Raw genomic sequence first — 23,370 nt, 5'->3', positions numbered from 1 at the left:
CGGTTTCTTTCTTTATTTACTGAAACCCCGTTGATGTTACTGCAGGATGATGAGGGACGCTGAGTGTGTCCTCCAGGAAGAGCACCATCACATTACCCCTGCCTACACCCACGCAATAACACAGCAACATCACTGGTACAAAAGGCAGTGAAGCCCAAGGAGGACTGAAATATAGTTCTTCAAGGTAAAGTCATGAAAGCGGATTGGACCACAGCAGGAACAGGAGACTGAGCTGGATGGTCAGCTGTTTCTCATTGAATGGTGGAGGTAGATTCAAAGGCCGAATAGCCTTCTCCTGCTGCTATCTCCCAGGTATATATAAATATTATATATATCCATGGAGCCCGGGCAGGAAGAAGTAGTCAGGGCAGGGATTCTGCAGGAGAGTGGACTTCCACCTCAGTTTTCAGTGAGGGATGGTTTGATGGATTTTATTTAACATTTGTCTTTAATGCAAGGTTTGTGAATTTTTGTTATATAAAGTACAAGTTTATTCCACAATAAATAAAACTTAAATAATCGAAACTATCTGCATATAACAGTTTTTAAAATTTCCAATGCCCCTTAAACAAAATCCTGTCTACTCCCGGACCCCATCACTTTTCAGTTACTCAAACTCCAGGGAAATATTCCTTCCCTCTCTGAACCTTTGGTTTGATTTAACTACTTTCAGTTCTCGTTCTGTGAGCTGTGAAGCATTTTTCTCCAATTCCTCTTACCCAGAAGTGTTATCTCTCACAGCTGAGCAACCTTCCCAGCAACAACATCATTATTCCATTATTTTGCTTTTTGCTAACGTATAATCGCCAGCAGTAGCACACCAGTGTCATCAGTTGAACATTTACAAACAAAGCCCATTATGGGCAAAGCAAACCATTACAAGTGAAAGAGTGGGAAGGGACTAAATCAAAGTAGAGTTGGGGATGAGGGGGTGGCGGTGGCGGTGGAGATAATGCACTGTATCCCCTGCGGTGCCCACCTCTATCTAATGCCATAGAGAGCATTGATACACACCACATGCTCCTCCTCCAAGGAGACCCTGAGAATATTCTTTATCCTCAATCATAGAATATAATCCCTACAGTGTGGAAGGAGAGCGTTGGTCCATCAAATCCCACCAACCATCTGAAGAACATCCCGCCCAGAGCACTCCATCCCTGTAACACTGCATTTCCCATGGCTGATCCACTTAGTCTGCAAATTCTGAACACTGTGGACAATTTATGACGACCGATCCACCTAACCTGCATATCTTTGATTTGTGGGAGAAAACCAGCGCACATGGAGGGTACCACACTATTATGGGGAGAATGTGGATACCCCACATAGGCCGTTGACCAAGGCTGGACTCTAACATTTTACCTGGTGCTGTGAGAAAGCAGTGCTATGATCACAATTTAAATCAATACAGATGAACCCTGCTCCTTGTCACATTGCTGTTTGTGGTGACCTACTGCCCAGAGAGGCATCCTAAGGTTCAGAAAGTGGCAATATAAATTCAGCCAACTCCAGCCCAGTTAATGTGGTTAACAACAACAACATCAATACTCCAGCAGTGTCATCATGAACACGGTCCACTCCTGACTCTGATGGACAGTAACTGCAGAATCAGAGTCCTGCAGTGATGTGTGAACTCTACACCACACTGAGCAGGGGGATGACCACTTCCCTGTGTGCACTCACTGGGCTCTCAGTCGTGTTGAAGTCTCAGAAAATCCCTTGTCCCACAGAGAGGGAAACAGCTCCTACCCAGTGTGAACACGCTGGGGTCTTGGGGGTCAGGATGAATCACTGAATCCCCTCTCACACCCTGACCATCTGAATGGCCTCTCCCCCTGTGTGGGCTCACTGGGGTCTCAGGGGGTCAGGATGAATCATTGAATCCCCTCTCACACACTAACCATCTGAATGAGCTCTCCCCCTGTGTGGGCTCACTGGGGTCTCAGTGGGGCAGGATGAATCACTGAATCCCCTCTCCCACCCTGACCATCTGAATGTCCTCTCCCCTGTGTGGGCTCACTGGGATCTCAGGGGGTCAGGATGAATCACTGAATCCCCTCTCCCACCCTGACCATCTGATTGGCCTCTCCCCCCCTGTGTGGGCTCACTGGGGTCTCAGCAGGTGGTGCATTTGAGTGAATCTCTCCCCACATTGGGAGCGAGTGAATGGTCATTCTCCAGAGTGAGCTCGCTGGTGTTTCAGCAGATCAGAGGACTGAGTGAATCCTTTCCCACACATGGAGCAGGTGAAGGATCTAAATCCATTGTGCCCCCTCTGGTGCCTCAGCAGATTGTAAGATCGAGTAAATCCCTTCCCATACGTGAGGCAGGTGAACAGCCTCTCCCCATTGTGACTGTGTCAGTGAGTGTCCCACTCGGAGGGGTAAGTAAATTTCTTTACATTTACACAGCTTCGCCCTGGTCCCGTTACATTGGTGTCTTCCCAGATCACATGACTGGTTAAATATTCGACCAGCTGCCTAACATGGGAATGATTTCTCTGAGCTAGGAATGCTGCTTTCCCCTTTTATATTACTGATAAGGATCAGGACCTGCAGAATTGGACGACTCTGCAGTTGATGTGATGTTAAAGCTGAGTTTTCCATCTGTAAACTCTCTCTCTCTGTGAAACAAGTTTTTCCCTATCATTACTACAACTCCCAACACCAGCTCTCCCTTCAGTTCTCCTGAATTTCTAAATTTGGACTAATGCAAAGACCTCAGTGATGTGCTTTCCTCTCAATTGTTTCTGAAAGTAAATTGGAGCCATTTTGAATAAATTTATACACTTTACCAGCAGAACTCATGCCTACTCTGTCATTTACGATTTGTAACCTCTGGGAAATTTGTTGCCATCTTCGATGACCGTTATAACGCTCTGCCCACTTCTCTGGAGCCAGGATAAGTCAATTCTAACAATTACCAATAGATTGGATCTGAACAGAATGTCCCCACAACAGTAGGCACTCTGACACTCAGTGCTCAACATTTAAGTTCTGTTTCTTAAACCCCTCATGTGTCTGGCAATCTGGCGATACAATTGCAGATATTTTATACAGTTGCCTTTCAGTCTCTATTGCCAGTTCCATGTCCTTGAAGCCATCGTGACCTAATTCTAACAGCAACATTGCCTTGGCAGAAGAGATTGAGGAGAATTAAGCTGTCTTCTCTGGACTATCTAAACATGAAACACTTCAAATGAACAAAAATCTTAAAGAGATCAATATGGTGGACACAGCAAGGATGTGTGCCCTGGCTGGTGTGTCTGGAATGAAATAAGCACTAACTGTGGTATCTTTACCCAGCATCCCCTTTAGCTGCATAAATGTTTAAGATTTATTTGCTGCTCTAATTCCACTCTCTTGATCACTCCCATTTGTAACTGCTGTAATCTTGGCAGCTGTGCAAATTGATAACATTTGATTCAATCCATCCCAAAACCTCTCTGTATCTGTGTCTCACTTTTGTTCACCGAGACCCTCATTCAATCTGACCTCTTTACAAACCCTGCCCTGATATTTCCTTCGTGGGCTCAGAATAAAATGTTCACAGAATTGTTAATGCTGAAAGGAGGCTGCTTAACTCATCAGCTCTCCAAAGGTAAGAGGGCTGAGAGGTAAATAAGAGGGGTGTGTGGGGTTGGTGGGATGGGAACTCGGAAGGCAATAGGTAGATGTAGATGGGAGGTAATGATGAAAGGTTGGAGTGGATAATTGGGAAGGAAGATGGACAGGTGGGACAGTTCAAGAGGGCAGTGTCGAGTTGGAGGGTTGGATCTGAGTTAAGGTGGGGGAGGAGAGATGAGCAAACCTTGATGCCGTGTGGTTGAAGGGTCCCAAGGTGGAAGATAAGGTGTTATTCCTCCAGGCGTCGGGTGGCTGGGATTTGGCGATGGAGGCAGCCCAGAACCTGCATATCCTGGGTGGAGTGGGAGAGGACGTTGAAGTGGTCGGCCACAGGGTGGTGGAGTTGTTTGGTGCATGTGTTCCAGAAATGTTCTCTGAATCAAGTTGGCGTCCTGACTCCCCAGTGTAGAGGAGACCACATCAAGAGCAAAGGATAAAACAGGTGAGGTATCTGGACGTGCAGGGAAATCTCTGCTGGATGTGGGAGGATCCTTTGGTGCCGTGATTGACGTGAGGGGAAGGTGTGGGCACAGGTTTTACACCTCTTGAATTGGCAAGCAAAGGAGCTGGAGTGGAGGGTGGGTTCGTGGGGAGCATGGATCTAACGAAGGAGTCGCAGAGGAAATGGTCTGTGGAATGCTGAAAGGGGTGGGAAGGGAAATATATCTTTGATGGTGCGGTCTGATCGAAGGTGGTGGAACTGGCAGAGGATGATGTGTTGTATCTGGGTGGAAGGTGAGGACTGGGCGGTTCTATCCTTGTTGCGGTTGGAGGTGTGGGGTTCAAGAGTAGAGGTGCAGGAAGTGGAGGAGATACACGAGGGCATTGTTGACCACATGGGAGGGGAAATTGTGAGTCCTTGAAAGAGGAGGCAATTTGGTATGTTCTGGAGGGTTCTGACAGCTTGCATCAAGTTTCACTGGAACACTGCAGTAAGCTTGAAACAGAGATGGTGGCCAGGGAACAGTCTTGTGTGTTAAAGAGCAGGCAACTGGAAGCTCAGGGTCTTTTTTGCAGCAGAACGTAGATCATCAGCCACCATTTCCACCACCGCCAGTGAGATGCTGCCAGACACAGGTTCCTGTCCCCTGCGTTAACAGCGATGCACCCTCCCAGCAAGGTCATTCTCCACTCCTTTGTCTTTCCAAATGTTTCTGTTTCTCTTTGCACTCCATCTCAACCTATTATTTACTCTTTATCCCCTATCTCCTGCAGTCCAAAGATATGCAGGTTCGTTAAATTGGCCAAGCTACATTTCCCGTAGTGTTCTGGGATGCATAGTTTGGTGCATTAGTCAGGGGAAATATAGAGTAATAGGGTCGGAGAATGGGTTTGGGTGGGATAATCATCGGAGGGTGGGTGTAGGCTTGTTGGGCCGATGGCCCTGTTTCCACACGGTGGCTGGGAAAATTTAGAATTCCTACAATCGGATCTAAGGAAGGGTCACAGGTACCGGAATGACCCTTGGTGTGTGAAGGAGGTGGAAACGGGAAAGGGGGAGTGGCAGCGGAAACCAAATTAAATGTATCAGTTTAGACTAGGAGGGGTTTAATTACACTTTGTACAGGTCGCTAGTCCTGAATTAGAAACTCCTGCTCCCACGTTTGCAGCAAATGGGAAAATGTCTGTGGCCCTCAGGCAATGATAGGTCCTGGGTTATGGCCACCATCTTTATTGGGGGCAAGGTACAGCGAGGCGCATGGACATGTCCTCTTCCTGGGTGGGGGCGGGGAGATTTGAAGAGGAGCATTTACACATCAAACACATACCAAGGAAATATTTGTCTTTAATATTCATCTTGCACTGACTGTGAGCTTTGTCTTGTGAATTTTTTTATCCGATATTAATTGAGAATAATTGAGACCGGGATCTCAAAAGCATGTTTCTACAGTCAGCGGAGTCATCAGGATCTGAATATCATTGGCATTTAACTGTGGAACGAGAAAGGTTTGTCTGTTCTGTCTGTCGAAAAGTAGCTCATATTTTTAGGTAAAAACATTATCCTGTGGCCCAACATTTCAACTCCCCTCCCACTCTGTCGAGGACATGGAGGTCCTGGGCCTCCTTCACCGCCGCTCCCTCACCACCCGACGCCTGGAGGAAGAACGCCTCATCTTCCGCCTTTGAACACTTCAACCCCAGGGCATCAATGTAGACTTCACCAGTTTCCTCATTTCCCCTTCCCCCACCTCACCCCAGTTCCAAACTTTCAGCTCAGCACTGTCCCCATGACTTGTCCTACCTGCCTGTCTTCCTTTCCACCGATCCACTCCACCCTCCTCTCTGACCCATCAACTTCATCATCACCCCACTCACCTATTGTACTCTTTCCTACGTTCTCCCCACCCCCACCCTCCTCTCATTTATCTCTCCACCCTGCAGGCACCCTGTCTGTATTCCTGATGAAAGGCTTTTGCCCGAAACGTCGATTTTACTGCTCCTCGGATGCTGCCTGAACTGCTGTGCTTTTCCAGAACCACCCTATTCCAGACTCTCATATTTTTGTCAAGCGAATAGCAGAAATATGTACAAATTCATGGTTGGATCACCCTTGGGGTATGTGCTCTGTTCTGGGCCGTGCAGCCCGGGAAGGAGATATTGGTCTGAGAGGGAACATTGATTTATCCAAACTACACCTCGACTCTTTGCAGGAACTGTCATGTTTAGACCCAGTCAACCACTGCATGACTTTAACCTGTGAACTCCTTATTTTCAATTCCCTGTAAATTTCCCATTAAAATTTCTTATGGACTCAAATTCCAATACCTTTTTAGGTGAAATGTTCCAGATTCTGACAATTATCTGTTCATCCAGAAATTGCTGAAGGCCATGTTGACGCTGGAGTTACAAATGGCTGAATTGAGAGATGAGATGCTGTCCCTGAGCTCCCATTGAGATGCATTGGAACAGGACAGGAGGCTGAGGGCAGTGTAGGTGTGAGAAGGCATTGAAAATGAAAGGGCTGCACTGTGAGGGCTGCTTGGCTCAATGAGAGTGTTTTGGAGTTGGGTGTAAATAGTGAGGTGAGACGGGGAGAAGGTGAAGCTGGAACTCAGTTTTCGTTCAGGCCATTCAGAATTTCGCATGGTCCCAATGAGAACAGCCTATTTGTTAACAGTTTTTTAAAGTATAATATATCAGCTTAAGTAAAGATTGGGGCTATTGATTATAATGGACATGTTTGAAGTGAAGAAAGGTTGAAAGCTCTTTTAAATATTCTTCATGGGAGAAAACAGCTGAATCTAGAGAGACATTGAGACAGGAACCCTCAGACCCGTGGCGGACTCCTCTTGTACAATGTGGGAAATAAGGGACGTTTCCAGTGTCCCTGACAGCTATTTGTGTAGGAAGTGTGTCCATCTGCGCTACTGGGAAATTGCTTTTCTGACCTGGAGCTGTGAGTGGACTCACTGTGGACCATCTATGATACTGAGAATATTATGGACAGCACGTTTAGTGAGTTCGTCACACTGCAGGTGAGGGTTACACAGGCGCAAAGGGAATGGGTGACCATCAAACTAAATAAAAGGCTCAGGAAGGCAGTGCAGGAATCCCCAGTGATCATCCCCTTCTCAAACAGATATTGTATACTGGTTCGAATTCTGTTCGGGGTGAATGGGTGGGGTGGCCTCTCGGGGAAATCTGCAACAACCAGGGTCATGACACCACAGATAGCTCTGCTGCACAGAACAGGAGGTAAGATAGTTGCAGGGCTATCGTGACATGGGATCAATGGTGAGAGTTAGGGCAGGTACTTCTGTGGCCACAGACATGAATCAAGGATGGCATGTTCCCTCCCTGGTGCTAGGATCTGTAATAGCATGGAGTGGCTACAGTGAGTTCTGCAGCTGGAGGGTAAATAACCAATGGTTATGGAACACACAGATACCAACGACATCGCGAAACAAAGGGATGAGGGCCTGAAATATGTATAAAGGAAAATCAGAGATATATTAAAGTGAAAAGTAATAATGTCAGACTTACACCCAGTGCCATGTGCTAGTGAGAGCAGGAATAAGAGGATAGATCAGCTGGATGTGTGGCTGGAGAAATGGTGTACTAGAGAAGGGTTTAGATTTCCCAGGCACTGCGACCGTTTCTGGGCGAGGTGAGACTTGTACCAGCCTGACTGGTTACCCCTGGGCAGGTCTGGGAGAAATCTCTTGGTGGGGTGATTGCTAGTTCCATTGGTGAGATTGTCACTAGTCTGGCAGGGGGTTGGGAGCTAAAGAGTGGCTTAGATGGGCCAGATTCAGGTCAGGGAATGGGAGATAGAGTATTCGTGATGCAGGCAACAGCTCAGAAAGACAAAGGAAAGGAGAATTAAACGAGGATTGAGTCCTCTTCATCCATCAGTCCTGCCATCCCAGGGGTGAGAGTCAACAAAATATGAAGTCTTTCAAATGTCTATTACTCTACGTGCCTCAGCAAAATCGTGGAAATCTGCAATAAAAACAAAAAAATAATTGCTGGAGATCCTCAGCAGGTCTGGCAGCATCTGAAATGGTGACAGTTGCAGGAAACATTGCGGTTTTGAAGACCTTGTATAATGCCATCCCACAACGTTCACGACTCCAGGCAAAATATCCTCAGCCCCTCCTTATGGTTCACATGTTTCAATACTGGCAGCACCCTTATAAATCTTTTCTGGACTTTTTCAGGGTTCCCAACATCTTTCCTATAGCAGGGATACTAGAATGTAAAGCAGTCTGGGCATTCCAAAAGTGGCTGAGCCGATAAACTGTACAACCGAACCATGATCTCCCAACTCCTATACTCAATGCACTGCCCAATAACAGCTAGCATAGCAAACACCACCTTCACGGACCTGTCTACCTTCAGCGCCACTTTCAATGAACTATCAAACCACTCTGCACAGTGTATTTGTTCGTCAATACTTCCCAGGAACTTGTTATTATGGCGCTGAGTCTTATCTTCCTGAAATCAGGGAGACTAGAATTGAATGTAGTATTCTAAAACTGGCCTCACCAATGCCCTGTACAGCCACAACGTGACCTCCTAACTCTTATACTCAGTGACAGAATCCATACGGTGTGGAAGCAGCCCATTCAGCCCATGAGACCTTACCGACCATCGGAATAGCATCCCACCTGAACCATGTGACCCAGCATTACCCACAGTTAATCCACCTAACCTGCACCTCTTTGGATTCCAGAGCGCCCAGAGGATGCCCGTGCAAACACACAGAGGGAGAATGTGCAAACACGGCACAGAGTGGAATCGAACCCAGGTCCCTTTATTGATGAGTGCACAGACCAATAAAGGTCAGCGTCCCAAATGCAGCCTTCAGCACCCAGTCTCCCTGAAACTCGACTTTCCAGGAACTATGCAGTTCTGAGCTCTTCAGAGGGATTGAAAGTGAGGAGGAGAAAACAGGAACAGGGTTGAGTTGTAGATCTATAAAATAACTCTCTGTTCCCCCCTCTCTGTTTCCCTCCCCCTCTGTTCCACTCCCCGTTCTCTGATTCTCCCCTGCCTCTGCCTGTCCTCTCCTGCCCCATCCCTGTCCTCACCTGTGTGACCACTCTCAATCCCCACATCCTCTCTTTCCCCCCACCCTCAGCTCACCCTCTCTGCCTACTCTCCCTTCCCTCTCACTTAGTTTTGTATACTCCAACCACAGGGAAAGGACCTTGTCTATTTGCCCTACACATGACCGGCTGATTTTATAAATCTCTATCAGGTCATCCCTCAGCCTCCGACGCTGCAGGGAAAACACCCTATCCAACGCTGGCAACATCCTTGTAATTCATTTCTGACCCCTTTCAAGTTTGAGAACATCCTTCCGATAGGAAGGAGACCAGAATTGCTGGAATATTTCAAAACTTGCCTAATCAATGTCCTGTACAGCCACAATATGACATCCCAACACCTATACTACATTCTCTGACCAATAAAGGAAAGCATACCAACTGCCTTCTTCACTATCCTATCCACCTGTGACTCTACTTTCGAGGAACTATGAACCTGCACTCCAAGGTCTCTTTGTTTCACAACACTCCCCAAGAACTTACTATTAACTGCAAAAGTCCTGCTAAGGTTTGCTTTCCTAAAATGCAGCATCTCACATTTTTGTAAACTGAACGCCTCAGCCCATTCGCCCATCTGATCCAGATCCCGTTGTACTCTGAGGTAATCTTTTTCACTGTCCACTACACTGCCAATTTTGGTGTCATCTGCAAACATGCTAACAATACATCTTATGTTCACATTGATATAAATGGCAAACAGTAGTGGATTCAGCACCGATCTTTGTGACATTCCATTGGTCACAGGCCTCCAGCCTAAAAAGCATCACTCCACCACCACTCTATGTCTTCGACCTTTGAACCAGTTCTATATTCAATTGGTTAGGTCTCCCAGTATTCCATGAGACCTAACCTTGCGAACCAATCTCCCATGAGGAACCTTGTCGAACACCTTACTGAAGTCCATGAAGATCATGTTCACCGCTCTGCCCTCATCAATCCGCTTTGTTACTTCTTCAGTAAACTCAGTCCTGTTGATGAGACATGATTTCCCACACACAAGGCTGTTATTGATATCCAGGACTTAACTCTGTACATTGGGGTCTGTGTCGCCCAGTTATAGGAGTTAATATTCTGGATAACGTTCACGTACAGCAGCTTTGTGTTGGTGACTGTGTATTGAGTCTTGTTAATAACACCAACACAGGTGAGTTCCTTTTGAAAGGCAGTCCCTATATCCCTACCCCCTCCCACCTGCTCTGTCTCCTCCATCCCCACCGTAGACAGGAAGTATGAGGAGCTCATGGAATTTCCATGTTTTTGAGGATGAGCAAATCTTCCCTTCTTTCCACTAGCCCACCATGAAATGGTGGTAGTGTCCTTTCCTCTGGACCAAGAGGATAGGGTTCAGGGTTTGGTAACAGCGGCTTTGAAGAGGATGATTAGAAAACCTGCCCAAGCCACCAGGCCATACTGTCTCCCAACAGTCCCTGCCTGAGTCTCCAAACAGAACCTTCCTGTGGTTTCTCTCCTGTCAGACTCTCCCATTACTCAGTTTGTCCAGTATCCCCTCCTTCTGCTGCACTGATCCCGTCCCTCACTGACCTGTCCATCCCCCAGTGTCCTCCACATTCATTCATTGTTTACAATCCCATTATTTCCCGTCCTCCAGCCCCACCCCCTCCACTCTATTGGGCAGCAGCTGATATCAATCCTCCAGGCTCCTTTGTGATCGACAGCATGTTCCGTAGGAAGGGAGATCGGTGCACGGGTGCAGTGCTGGCCAGTTGTTGGCGTATGTGCAGGGCAGGTCAGTGCCAGGGAGGGAGGCTGTGGGAATAATCTGTCATTTTCAACTCCCTTCCTTCTTTCCTCTGAGAACCCGACCCAGGGGTATAGCCCTTTGCCTGGTGTCCTGACGAATGGTCAAAGAATCTATGGGGGATCATTTTGCAGCACGTTGTCAGAACTCTTATGAATAGTCAGAATTGTTATAGAAAATGACAAGGGTGGGCCTACAATTAGAGTTCTAATTTGGTTAATTTTAGTTCAACCAGATATGATTTGGCCATTGTGTGCAGAATGGTTCTCATCAGAGAATGGGGGTTCTTGGAGATGGGGGGAGGATTCACCAACACCCTGGAGGCTCCAAGTCAAACTCATTGATTTGGTTCTTAGTCTGCAGACAGCAGCTCGGAAACTGAATTCAAGGCGAGGAGAGAGATTGTGAGAACTGGGTGTGGAGGAAAGGAGGGACGAGATTGGTTTGGATTTCAGTTATCAAGAGAGAGAAATTGTGCGACTGAGATTTAAAGCTTTGGGGGAACAAGGGAACTACAATTTAATACTATCATTGTCTTATAAAGTTCCATCCTGTATTAACAATGCTGACTTGTTTTTTTCTGTTATAGGGTACGGAAAGGGTGGATTTGCAGATGAGAAATTCAAATTGAACTTCATGTTCAGATCTGATATTTACTTGATCCGAGCCGATCTGAATATCATTGGCCTTTTCATCTGGAAGGAAAGGTGTGCATTCTGTCCGTGGGTGAATATTTCAAATCTCAGTGTGACTGGAAAAGTACTGACACACAGCCAAGTCCATGTGAACGTGCTTTGTGGCTTTGAATGGAGGCTGGTTGTAAGGATTATCTCCGTGGCAACGGCAATTTAAAAAGTCTAGTTCAATTCAGCACTTTGTGTTTAAACAACACACCCCTCCCCAACACCTCCGTGGCTCAGTCAAGTACTTGAGAGGTGCTTCAGTTTCGGTGGGGTTGTCTGTCAGGATTCTCATGTGGAGGAGCCGGTGTTGGAATGGGGTGGACAAAGTTAAACATCACACGACACTAGCTTATAGTCCAACAGGTTTATTAGGAAGCACTAGCTTTCCAAGCACGATGTAATTTTTAACTTTATCAGGTTCATCTCTATGCTGACAGTTTTCTTCAGATAAGACCTTCAGCAATTAAATAGGCCATATGTTCCCCATGCAATAGGTTTCCTCGAGCTGTGTAATCTGCTATTCTTGCCCTGGGGATAGCTACACAATTGTATACCCAGTCAAAATCCCATCAAGCTTTTTGTTGATCTTTAAAGTTTTTCTAATCTCCTAGTTTCTCCTTGGTCGTTGCCAATTTGTATGCCTTCTATTTCAATTTGATAGACTCCCTTATTTCCTTAGACACAAATGGCAGATTACTCCTTTTCCTACAGTCCTTCCTTTTCACTAATATATATAATTTTGCTGTGCACTTTGAAAAATTACTGCCTCATCCTGTTGTAGTCTACTTTGTTTAAGCACAGGATCTTGGGATTGGACTTAATCTTCCAGCTTGCCATCTGTGTTATAAATTCAACCAGACTTCTCACATATTCTTAAAATGCCTCTTTGGATTCATCCTAATCTTCTCAGCCAAGATTCTTTCATATCCACTTTGTCGCCCTCCTGATTTCCATCAAAGGTAAACTCCTATATCCCTTATTGTGCGCCACGGACTCCCTTAATCCCCGTTGCCTGTACCTGAGCCACGCATCCCTCTTTTTTCCAGTCAATGCCTAAATATCTCTTGTCATCCGGGGTTCCCCATTCCTGCAAACCTTGCCCTTCACCGTCACAGGAACATATAGAGCTTGAACTCTAGCTATCTCACATTTAAAGGCTTCCCATTAGCCAGAGGGCCATTTACCTGCAAACAAATTACTCCAGTCGACCCCTGCAAGATCCTGTCCAATCCCATCAACATTCCCCTTGTCCTAATTTAGAACTTGAAACTGTGGACCCAGTTTTGTCCCTCTCCAAAGCTATTTAAAAATTAATAGGACGATGGTCACTGGTCCCGAAGTGCTCCCCCACTGTCACCTCAGTCACCTGTCCTGCTCTGTTTCCCAAGAGTTGTTCGAGTTTTACCCCTTCCCAAGTAGGACCCTCGACATACTGCTAGAGGAAACTTTCCTGAATTCACTTATCGGATTCCACTCCATCAAATCCCTTCACGCTATGGCAATCTCAGTCTGTTACAAAAATTAAAATCCACTCTTATGACAACCACATTGCTCCTGCATGTCTCCCTTCTCCCTGCATATTTGTTACTCAAATTCACGTTGACTATTTGGAGGCCGATAGTACAATCCCGGTGACATCATCATCCACTTCCTACCTCTTAACTCCACCCCCGAAGCCTTACTGGATGATTGGTCAGTTATTTTATCTCTGATTACTGCAGTGATAATCGCCTTAATCAGAAATTCAACTGCTCCTACCCTCCTTCCACCATTCCTGTCCCGCCTAAACTACCTGTACCTGATGCGTGAAGCTGCCAGTCCTGACCCTCGCTTAGCCATGATTCCATAAAGGCTATATTATCCCAATCCAATGTTCCTAACCACGCCATTAGTTTATTGGTCTTACCTGCCAACCCTCTTGCACAGAAATAAATGTAGTTTAATCTAACAGGCATTCCTTACTCCTTATCATGTTCCAGCCTGACCTGTCTCTTCACTTTATTGTTTCTGATTACTGTATCTCCTACCAGCCTCGTTCTTGCCTCCCTGATCATGACGGTATTGCTCCTCGCCAATATAGTTTAAATCCTCCCTTGTAGCATGAACAAATTTCGCCAACAAGATACTGGTCCCCTTCCCAGTGCATGCACCACCTGTCCCTCCTGATCAGGTCAACTCTGTCACAGAAAAGACAACAATGTAAAAATCCGAATCTCTCTGCCCCCCACCCCCACACCAATTCTTTAATTACTTATTTATCTGCCATATCCTCCTGTTCTTACTTTTATTAGCTCATTACAATGGAAGTAATCAGGAGATTACCACCGTCAAGGTCCTGGTTTTTAACTTTTCTCCCAGCTCTCACTAATCACTCTGTACGACCTCATTCCTATATCTACCCGTGTCATTTCTGCCAACGTGCATAATGATTTCTGACTGCTCCCCTTCCCCCTTGAGAATGTTCTGCAGCCGCTCGGAGACATCCTGGACCCTGGTGCCTGGGCGGTAACTCAACATTCTGGATTCCTATTTGAGGCCACAGAATCTCCGATCTGTCCATCTAACAATCGACTCTCCTATCTCTAAGGTCCTGTTAACTGTTACCCTTTCCCATTGTGCCCCAGAGTCAATGGTAGTGCCACCAACCTGGCTACTGCTGCTTTCCCCTCGAATGTATTTCCCCTGAACAGTATCCAAAACGGTGTACTTGTTTTCGCGGGGAATTGCCACAGGGGATTCCTGCATTCTCTGCCTACTCCGTTCGCCATTCCAGGTGGTCGCCAACTTCCTCTCTGTCTTGAACACAACAGGGAGCAAGGACTCCTATTGGATTAAATTGCTTTTATTTAAATGCAACAGGACAGATAAGTAAGCCTGATGTACTCATAGCATGGATCTTAACGCGGGACTGGGATATTATAGTCATTACAGAAACATGATTGGGGCGAGTCTTGGGTGTGACCACAACACGAAAGCTCTTATCTATGAAGTTTTCAATATCTCAGATGATCCTGAGGGCATCCAGCTCCAGCTCCCGAACACCGTCTCCCAGGAGTTGCAGCTGGGTGCATTTTCCACACGTGTAGTTACCAGGGACTGTGGGAATTTCCCTGAGCTCCCACATCCCGTTGGAGGAACGTTCAACAGTCCTAACTGCCATCTCCATTGCTGCAAGACTAAAGTTGAAAGGACTTTATTTGAGCTTGCCTGTAGTTTTCGCTGAGCTGCTGCTATCCAAAACCTCTTGAGCCAAACATTACTGCTGACTCTGCTACCAACCGCATGTCTCTCTACCCCTTCACATTTAGTTTTGGTTAGAGAAGGAGGGAGACATTGCAGTGATGTCGCACTTGGGCATTAAGCACTCCTTGACACCTGGTCACTAACGACCTGCTCTCCATCCAAGATCACTGATTGGCCTTGGAAGATGTCTTACTGAGATTTTCCTTCTGGTAGTGCTAACTGCGCTGCTGCTAATCTTCACCCCGACAGCCAATCTGCGTTGTCACAGTCCCTTGGTCCTTTCTGTCTAAGAGTACTGAATTTCTTAATTCTTTGAATCCATCGCCTGCATTCCAAACTGTGTCTCACTCCACAGCGAGAGAGGTTGATGTTCCAGTGAATACAAGGCTATTGTAAAAATGATACAATTCCACATCGGGACAAAAATATGTCTATCCGCTCACTGAGTGCTTTTCCACTCAATTAGGTGAGATCGATTTTGATAATCCCCCATTCCACTTGTCTATATTTTCCACATAAACCTTGTATGAAAATCAGTCTGCCTCAATCCTAAAGATATTTAATGAGACAGCCTCAACAGCCCGAAGAATTTTCGAAAATGATTTCCCTCTCACTGATGTGAGACTTGGTGGTTTTTAACCCCATGCGGTACTTCTAGCACTCTGTTTGAAAGTTGTATCAATATTAGATGTTATCCTGTCCTATCACACCTTCTCTGTGGTCAGAGGCAAAACAAAATGAAAAGTTAAGAGACTGTAATATCCTCACATCAGCTGAAGATACAGCTCATCCTGGTCTGTGCATTTGCCGACTCTCTATCCCGCAAAACCTACCAATTCATCGTCAGCTTCTGTATCAATTCACTCAAGGATCACACGGTCACTCTCCTTGAATCCAGGAATTCCTTCTTCAAACTGAAGATCGGAAGGAAGTCAGTGTTTAACATATTCTCTGGCTCCATTCACAGGCTGCCCCCTTGGTCCCTAAATACTCCCCATTCTCTCCCGCGTTATCCTTTTCCCCTTAATAACTCGAAAGAATGTCTTTGAATTCTTGCTAAGCTCTACCCTCGAATGTTTTAACTCCCCGCCACTACTTCTGCTCTTCTACTGACTTTTTAAGTTTAGCCCTACACTTTCTATATTCTTTTCGGACCTCCGTTGACCTGTTCACTTTGTTACTGCTTTAAGCTTCTTTTTCCTTTTTAATTCTGTTCGGAAATGTGTCGACACCCAAGGTTCTCTGGGCTTGTATTCCTAAAATTCATCTTCGGTGTAACGAGGTCCATCACTGTCATCAATTATATTTTGCTCAAGTGACCCCCTAACTCGCGCCCCACGCTGTTCTGCTACAGTTGCACCTAGAATCATCTGCACTTTGGCCAGATCCTGTCATATGTTTTCATAAAATCGGTCTCCAATTGCAAAAAGCTTTTATTTTCCAAACATTTTTGGGTCTTCTCCTTCGCAAACTCAAGACATAGGAGTCACGGTCACTGGTCCTTTCATGCTCAACCCAACCCTGCCTGCAACATCTGACTGGCTTCGTTCCCCACGGTGAGGCCCAGCACAGCCCCGCCCATTGTTGTATCTGCTACACTTTGACATAACAAACTCCCAGGAATAAATTTCAAGGCATCTGTCCCATCTTAAAAATGTTATCACTGCCCGAATGAATGTTTGGAATCGAAATGCCCGAATATAATGATCCTATTGTTGTGTTAGCACACCTCAATAAATTGGTTTTATATCAGCTCCTGTACTTTCTTTTGTTTGGGAGTCTATAATATATCCCCAGCAGTGTGTCTTCATGGTTTTGATCCTGAGCTCTAACCACCAAGCCTCATTAGATCATTCTTACTGCAGTAACTAACTCCACAATTAGTAATGCAACCCCACTTCCTCTTTTACCACCTCTCTTGTCGTGCCTATAGATCTTGTACCACAGGATATTGAGTTGTCAGCTCTGACCTCCCTCAAACACATCTCTGTGATGGCAAAAATGTCACACTTCCCCATTTCACCTCATTCCGTTATCACATCTGTTTATCCGATAATATTCCCAGCATTAAGGTAAACGACATCCAGCCTGGAATATAGCACCTGGAATACTCTAAAACGCGGAGATCTTTAGTCATTCATTGTTTGTTCTCACGCTGCCCAATTGATGAACCAAACCTCTGGGAATGAATGAATATTTGTTGAATTGTAATTTCTCTTTTAATAAATGTATTCATCAAATGCAACATTCCAGAACTAAACAGTCAGCTTCACACGCAATGGGTTTCTGCTGATTAATTCCCTGTTCAGTGTGCAGAGGGGAGAGCTCTAAGTAATGGAGAAAGTGAGAACTGCATTTACTGGGGATCAGAGTCGAAACATGTGGCGCTGGCAAAGCACAGCCATTGGGGCAGCATCTGAGGAACAGGAGAGTCAAAGCTTTGGGCATCAGCAGTTCATCAGGATCTGCAGTTCTTACTTTCTCCATTACTTAGTTCTGGAAAGTTGCATTTGATGAACACAAAGGAGAATGAGAGATGACTTGACAGAGGTGTATAAGATGACGAGAGGCAAATATAGAGTAGATAGCCAGATACTTTTTCCCATGGTGCAAATATCTATCATGAGGGAAAAAAACCTAAAGGTAAGTGGAGGAAGGTTGAATGGAGATGTCAGAGGTAGGTTCCTTTCACAGAGAATGGTGGATGGTTGGAATGTACTGCTGGAAACTGTAGTAGAGTCAGCTGCATTGGGGATATATTAAGAGACAATTGGATAGGCAATTGAATGATAGCATAATGAAGGGTTTGTCGGTTAGTCTGATGTTAGAGTCGGATAAAGAGTCGGCAGGACGTCAAGGCCAAAGGGTCTGCACTGTACTGTTCTATGTTTCACTCAGCATGTGGATTCTTTTCAGTTGTTGAATGTGTGAGGCAGTGATGTGTGTGAGATCAGGATGCTCTGTAGGTGCGTTAGGCCAAGACGTCCACTTCTGGGGTGCATTCTTACATTCGCCTGAGTACCAGTACAATATATGTGTGATGACCAACACCAGACAGAATCAGTCAAGTTCTGTTATTAAGGTGATTCTGGACTTGTCATTTGCTGCTGTGTTCTTCAGATAGATTTTGTTAGTTGACCCACGTATTAATTTTTGTCCATCCACAGAGATGTACAATTTTATTCGTATACTGGTGAATGTGAAGGTGACATTTATTGGACACGGTTTTGGAGCTTTCTTTGAGAGACACAATGTGCTGCAGAATACTGTCACCTTGTTAACATCTTTACCCAGTGTCTGGTCCAGATAGCAGATGCTTGGAGTCTGGGAGGCAGGCCACATATCATCACCATAATTAACTTGTGCGATGTGATTCTGACACTCCATGTCCATTCATCTGCCCCCAGTCAAGGCTCAGACCGAAGATGGAATCGAAATAATTTGTTGTGAAATAATGTTTGAATGACTGCTGTGACCCAGGTGGAAGCTCTCTGGATTCATTTAAGAGCAGACAAATGTCTTACCCAGTATCACAGGCAGCTGTGACTGAATTCAAATCTTTTAAAGTCTTTTTTCAGTGCAGGTTATGATTGCAATCTGATCTGAAAAAATCAGATATTTGCTATGTTCGTGAATTGTGATTCACAAAAGTGTGAAATATCATTATTCAACCAAACAATAATTGCATCACCTCTGAAAACAATTAGGTTGATGTTATATTTATGGAACTAAAATATACTTACCTGCCAACATTTTATGTTACAAAAAAAAGATAGTATGTTTTATTTAATACCGAACAAAGAACATGTTATCTGACTATAGTGCTGATCACAATTAAATGCTTTTGCATACATGAACATCAATTCACCACAAAAATACATCATCCTCTCTCTAGTATTCTCACATACGGATGAGGAAGGACACCACTTCAACTGGGACAACACATCCATCCTAGGACAAACCAAATAGAGGCACGCACGAGAATTCCTAGAAGTATGGCATTTCAACCTGAACTCTATCAACAAAAACACCGAGTTAGACCTCAACTATCATCCCTGAGAAAAGGAGCAGGATGTGACTTCACCACAGGAAATAACATCACCACAAGAAATGACATCACCAAACCAAAGAAACTCCTGAGGCCCACTGAAGATGAAGATGGCAAAACGTCTCGAAATGAACCTCCCAGCTCAGCGAAGAAGCCTACATCCAAAACTTCAACCTGAGCTACAAATCTTCTCAAAACTCGCTACAATTACATACTCATTGTCAGTATTCAAATGCTCCAACATTTGGAAAGTTGTGGGCGTCTGAATGATTGTATGTTTCGAGTGAGAAAACGATTGAACAGTCATATAGAAATTGCGTTCTTACGCATTTATACATAATCGATCAGTTTAATTTCTCACTAAATGTGCGAGCTTCAGTTCTTTTCCAACAATTGAAAAATGACAATAATTCAATATGAACAGAGAATATTAGATTAAATAAATAATTTGTGTTATTAAATTGAAACCTTGCAATTTTCAGAATGAATGGTATTTAATGTGAAATGTGAAGAAGAATGAAGAACATTCATTCATGTCGGCTGCAGAGGGACTTAGATATGATGCAGAGTTGGGCTGAGGAGTGGCAGATGGAGTTCAACCCTGCCAAGTGTGAGGTTGTCCATTTTGGAAGAACAAATAAGAATGCGGAATACAGGGTTAATGGTAGGGTTCTTAGTCAGGTGGAAGAACAGAGTGATCTTGGGGTCTATGTACATAGATCTTTGAAGGTTGCCACTCAGGTGGATAGAGTTTGTAAGAATGCCTATGGAGTATTATCGTTCATTAGCAGAGGGATTGCATTCAAGAGTGGTGAAGTGATGTTGCAGCTGTACAGGACTTTGGTTAGGCCAGTTGGAGGACTGTGTGCAGTTCTGGTCGCCTCACTTTAGGAAAGATGTGGAAGCTTTGGAGAGGGTGCAGAGAAGATTTACCAGGATGTTGCCTGGAATGGAGAGTAGGTCATACGAGGATAGGTTGAGAGTTCTCGGCCTTTTCTCGTTGGAACGGCGAAGGATGAGGGGTGACTTGATAGAGGTTTATAAGATGATCAAAGGAATAGATAGAGTAGACAGTCAGAAACTTTTTCCCCGGGTACAACAGAGTGTTACAAGGGGACATAAATTTAAGGTGAAGGGTGGAAGGTATAGGGGAGATGTCAGGGGTGGGTTCTTTACCCAGAGAGTGGTGGGGGCATGGAATGCGCTGCCCGTGGGAGTGGTAGAGTCAGAATCATTGGCGACCTTTAAGCGGCATTTGGATAGGTACATGGATGGGTGCTTAATCTAGGTTAGAAGTTCAGCACAACATCGTGGGCCGAAGGGCCTGTTCTGTGCTGTATTGTTCTATGTTCTATGTGATATGTTCTAACATATATCCGTGTGAGTGAACAGTCAGACAATTTCGAAAGAGTTTTGTGGCAAAGCAAAGGAAATATTTGTTTTATTTGTTGGGATACAAAATTTAAAATATTCGTGTGCTGAGTACTAATTAGACTTCATCATCAAGCTGAACTTGCAATACTTGCATTATAAATGGTTATGCTGCAGCAAAATGATCAGATATTTGCCAACATTTACAGCGGAAAATAATCTGATACTGGCTTTGAATTGCATCTGTACCTGATAGAGTACAGAACTTTTATGTACACAAGGAGGCTATTTGGCCACTGTGTATGCATCAGCTTGTGAAGTGTCTCCCAAATCCTCCCATTTGCCACCTCTGTCACTGTTGCCCTTTAATTTCGGAACGTTCAAATATATATCCAGTTCCCTCTTTAGTCTTCATTCACAAATCTCCCAGGTAGGGCATTCCAAATCCTAACAACTCTCTCAATAAGGAGCTTTTGCCTTATCTCACTCCAAGGTCTTGTGCCGACAATCTTGAAACTGGGATGCTGTAATGCCAGCTAAGAGAAATGAAGTATTCTTATTTTATCCTTTTTTTCATAATTTTGATTACTGCAATAAGTTCACATCTTCGTCTGTTCTGATCAATCAGGCGTAATTTCATTACTCAAATTTCTCGCATCCTACCTTTAACTAATTTCTTCATTCCACTTATCATTCTGATTATTTATAAGGTTCCTGGTATTCTTCTTCAAAATAATGAAGGGTGTGTGTGTGTGTGTGTGTGTGTGTGTGTGTGTGTGTGTGTGTGTGTGTGTGTGTGTGTGTGTGTGTGAGAGAGAGAGAGAGAGAGAGAAAGCGAGAGAGAGAGAGACAAAAAAAAAACAATTCTCTGTAATGTCTGAATTACACCCAGTGCCTCGTGTAAAAGAGGTAAGGATTAGGTAACGATTAACATAAGGTAAAAGAGCTAGTTCAGGGACGATCTTGCAGGAAAGGATCCTCTTGGAAAGAATGACCACAACATACTGGTGAGAACAGTGTCACATACGAGAGCCTTAGTGTTGGGTAATAATACTTACAGTGGCCGAAGGAAGGTGTTGGTGGGGGTGAGGGGGTGGGGGTGGGGGGACAGTCAAAGGCAGGACAGATGAAGAAATTTGGCAAATACTTAAGGGGATACTAAATACGTCTCTAGAAAGTATATTTGTGAGAGAAGAGGAATTGCATGACAGAGAAAATTTATCCATGTCGAGATTAGGAATTCAATGACAGCATGAGGGCAAAAACTAGGGCAAATCATACTGCACAAGTTAGTCGTGCTCCAGGGATTGGGTAAGGTGGTGGCCCAGTGCATTACAGCGGAACTGCTCATCCAGAGACCCAGATAATGTTCTGGGGAGCTGGGTTCGAATCCTGCCATGGCAGATGGTGGAATTTGAATTCAAATTTGGGATTAACAAACTGATGGTGAACATGAATAGATTGTCAGGAGAAGCTCACCTGTTTCACTAATGTCCTATGGGGAAGGAAACTGCCATCCTTCGCTTGTCTGGCCGATATGTGACTCCAGACCCACATCAATGTAGATAACTCCTAACTGCCCTCTGGGAAATGAAGGATGGGCAATAAATACCGGCCTACACAGCAATGCCCTCTTCCTGTGAATTAATGAAATCAAACAAAAAAAAATCAGCAAAGGGTTAACACACAACATTAAGAGAAGCTATGACAGGAAATGAACGGAAACATAAATACTGATATCATTAGCTTTCACTAGTACATAAAAAAGAATCGCAGAGTGAAACTAAGTGATGGCTCTTTGCAGGATGAAACTGATAAGATAACGATGAAAAACTCAAAAATGGCAGAGGCACAAAAGCAATGTTTTCTGTTTTCACAGACTACACTAAAAACTGTAGTTCCTACAGAGGAACTTGTTGGGATTACTGCTGTTTGTCATTTTAATGAATTAACTAGATGAGGGCATAAAATGATGTGTTAGTAAATTTAATGATGATACTAAGGTTGGTGAAGTGTGGATAGTGCTGAAGGATGTTGCAGGTTACAGAGGGACATAGATAAGTTACAGAGCTGGGCTGAGAGGTGGCAACTTCAGTTTAATGTGCAAGAGTGTGAGGTGATTCATTTTGGAAGTAGCAAAATGAATAAAGAGTACTGGGCCAACGGTAAATTCTTGGCAGTGTCCATGAGCAGTGATCTCGGTGTCAATGTACGTAGATCACTCAATGTTGCCAATCTGTTTAATAGGCTTGTTAAGAAGGTGTAGAGTATGTTAGCTTTTATTGGAAGAGGGATATAATTTTGGAGCCACATGATCATACACAAAGAACCGATGTGGCCGCACTTGGAGTACTGTATATTTCTGCTTGCTATATTACAGAAGGACGTGGAACGATTGGAAAGGGTTCAAAAGAGATTTACAAGAATGTTGCCTGATTTTGTGGGAAAGTCTTATAAGGAAAGACTGAGGTAGTTGTCGCTGTTTTCATTCGAGAGAAGAAGGATGAGAGCTATCTGAATTGATCTATATTAGATAATCAGAGGGTTAGATAGGGTGGACAGTGTTATGAATTTTTAAGTGTACTCTCCCTTCAAGAGAGTTGAAAGGCTGGCCAGAGTACTGGAAAAATTAAAAATGTAATATTTGGTCAAACAGCTAGCAGTATCTGGGTTGCTATGAGACAAATTCAAATTCAAATTCAGCCAATCAGTTTAAATAATGTGCCAAGATGCCAAAAGCTAATCAAGTTTGTATTTAGTGTTTTTACAAAATTAAAACCAATAAAACAATCCAATTTTTTGGGGTATAAATATCAAACATTTTGAACAGTTGGCCAGAGCAGCAAAGAGCAGCAAGCCGCCAACAAGTCCAGCCTGGCAGCAGAAAGATCTGCTCTCTGACAGGGACCTTTATCAACCAAAGACCTGGGAAGCAGAATCCCCAATAATAAGAAAAGAAGACAGGAATATGGTGAAGAATCGACAGCTGCCTGGTTTTGAAATAAGAGTTTTATAAAAAATCTTCATCAGGATTTTTTGATCGGACTATTATTATAGAGATGGAGGTATCAGTGTGCATATCAATCTA

This window comes from Chiloscyllium punctatum, chromosome 28, assembly GCF_047496795.1.
Source record: "Chiloscyllium punctatum isolate Juve2018m chromosome 28, sChiPun1.3, whole genome shotgun sequence".
In the NCBI taxonomy this organism is placed as follows: domain Eukaryota; kingdom Metazoa; phylum Chordata; class Chondrichthyes; order Orectolobiformes; family Hemiscylliidae; genus Chiloscyllium; species Chiloscyllium punctatum.
Note: the sequence above shows the minus strand (reverse complement) of the source record.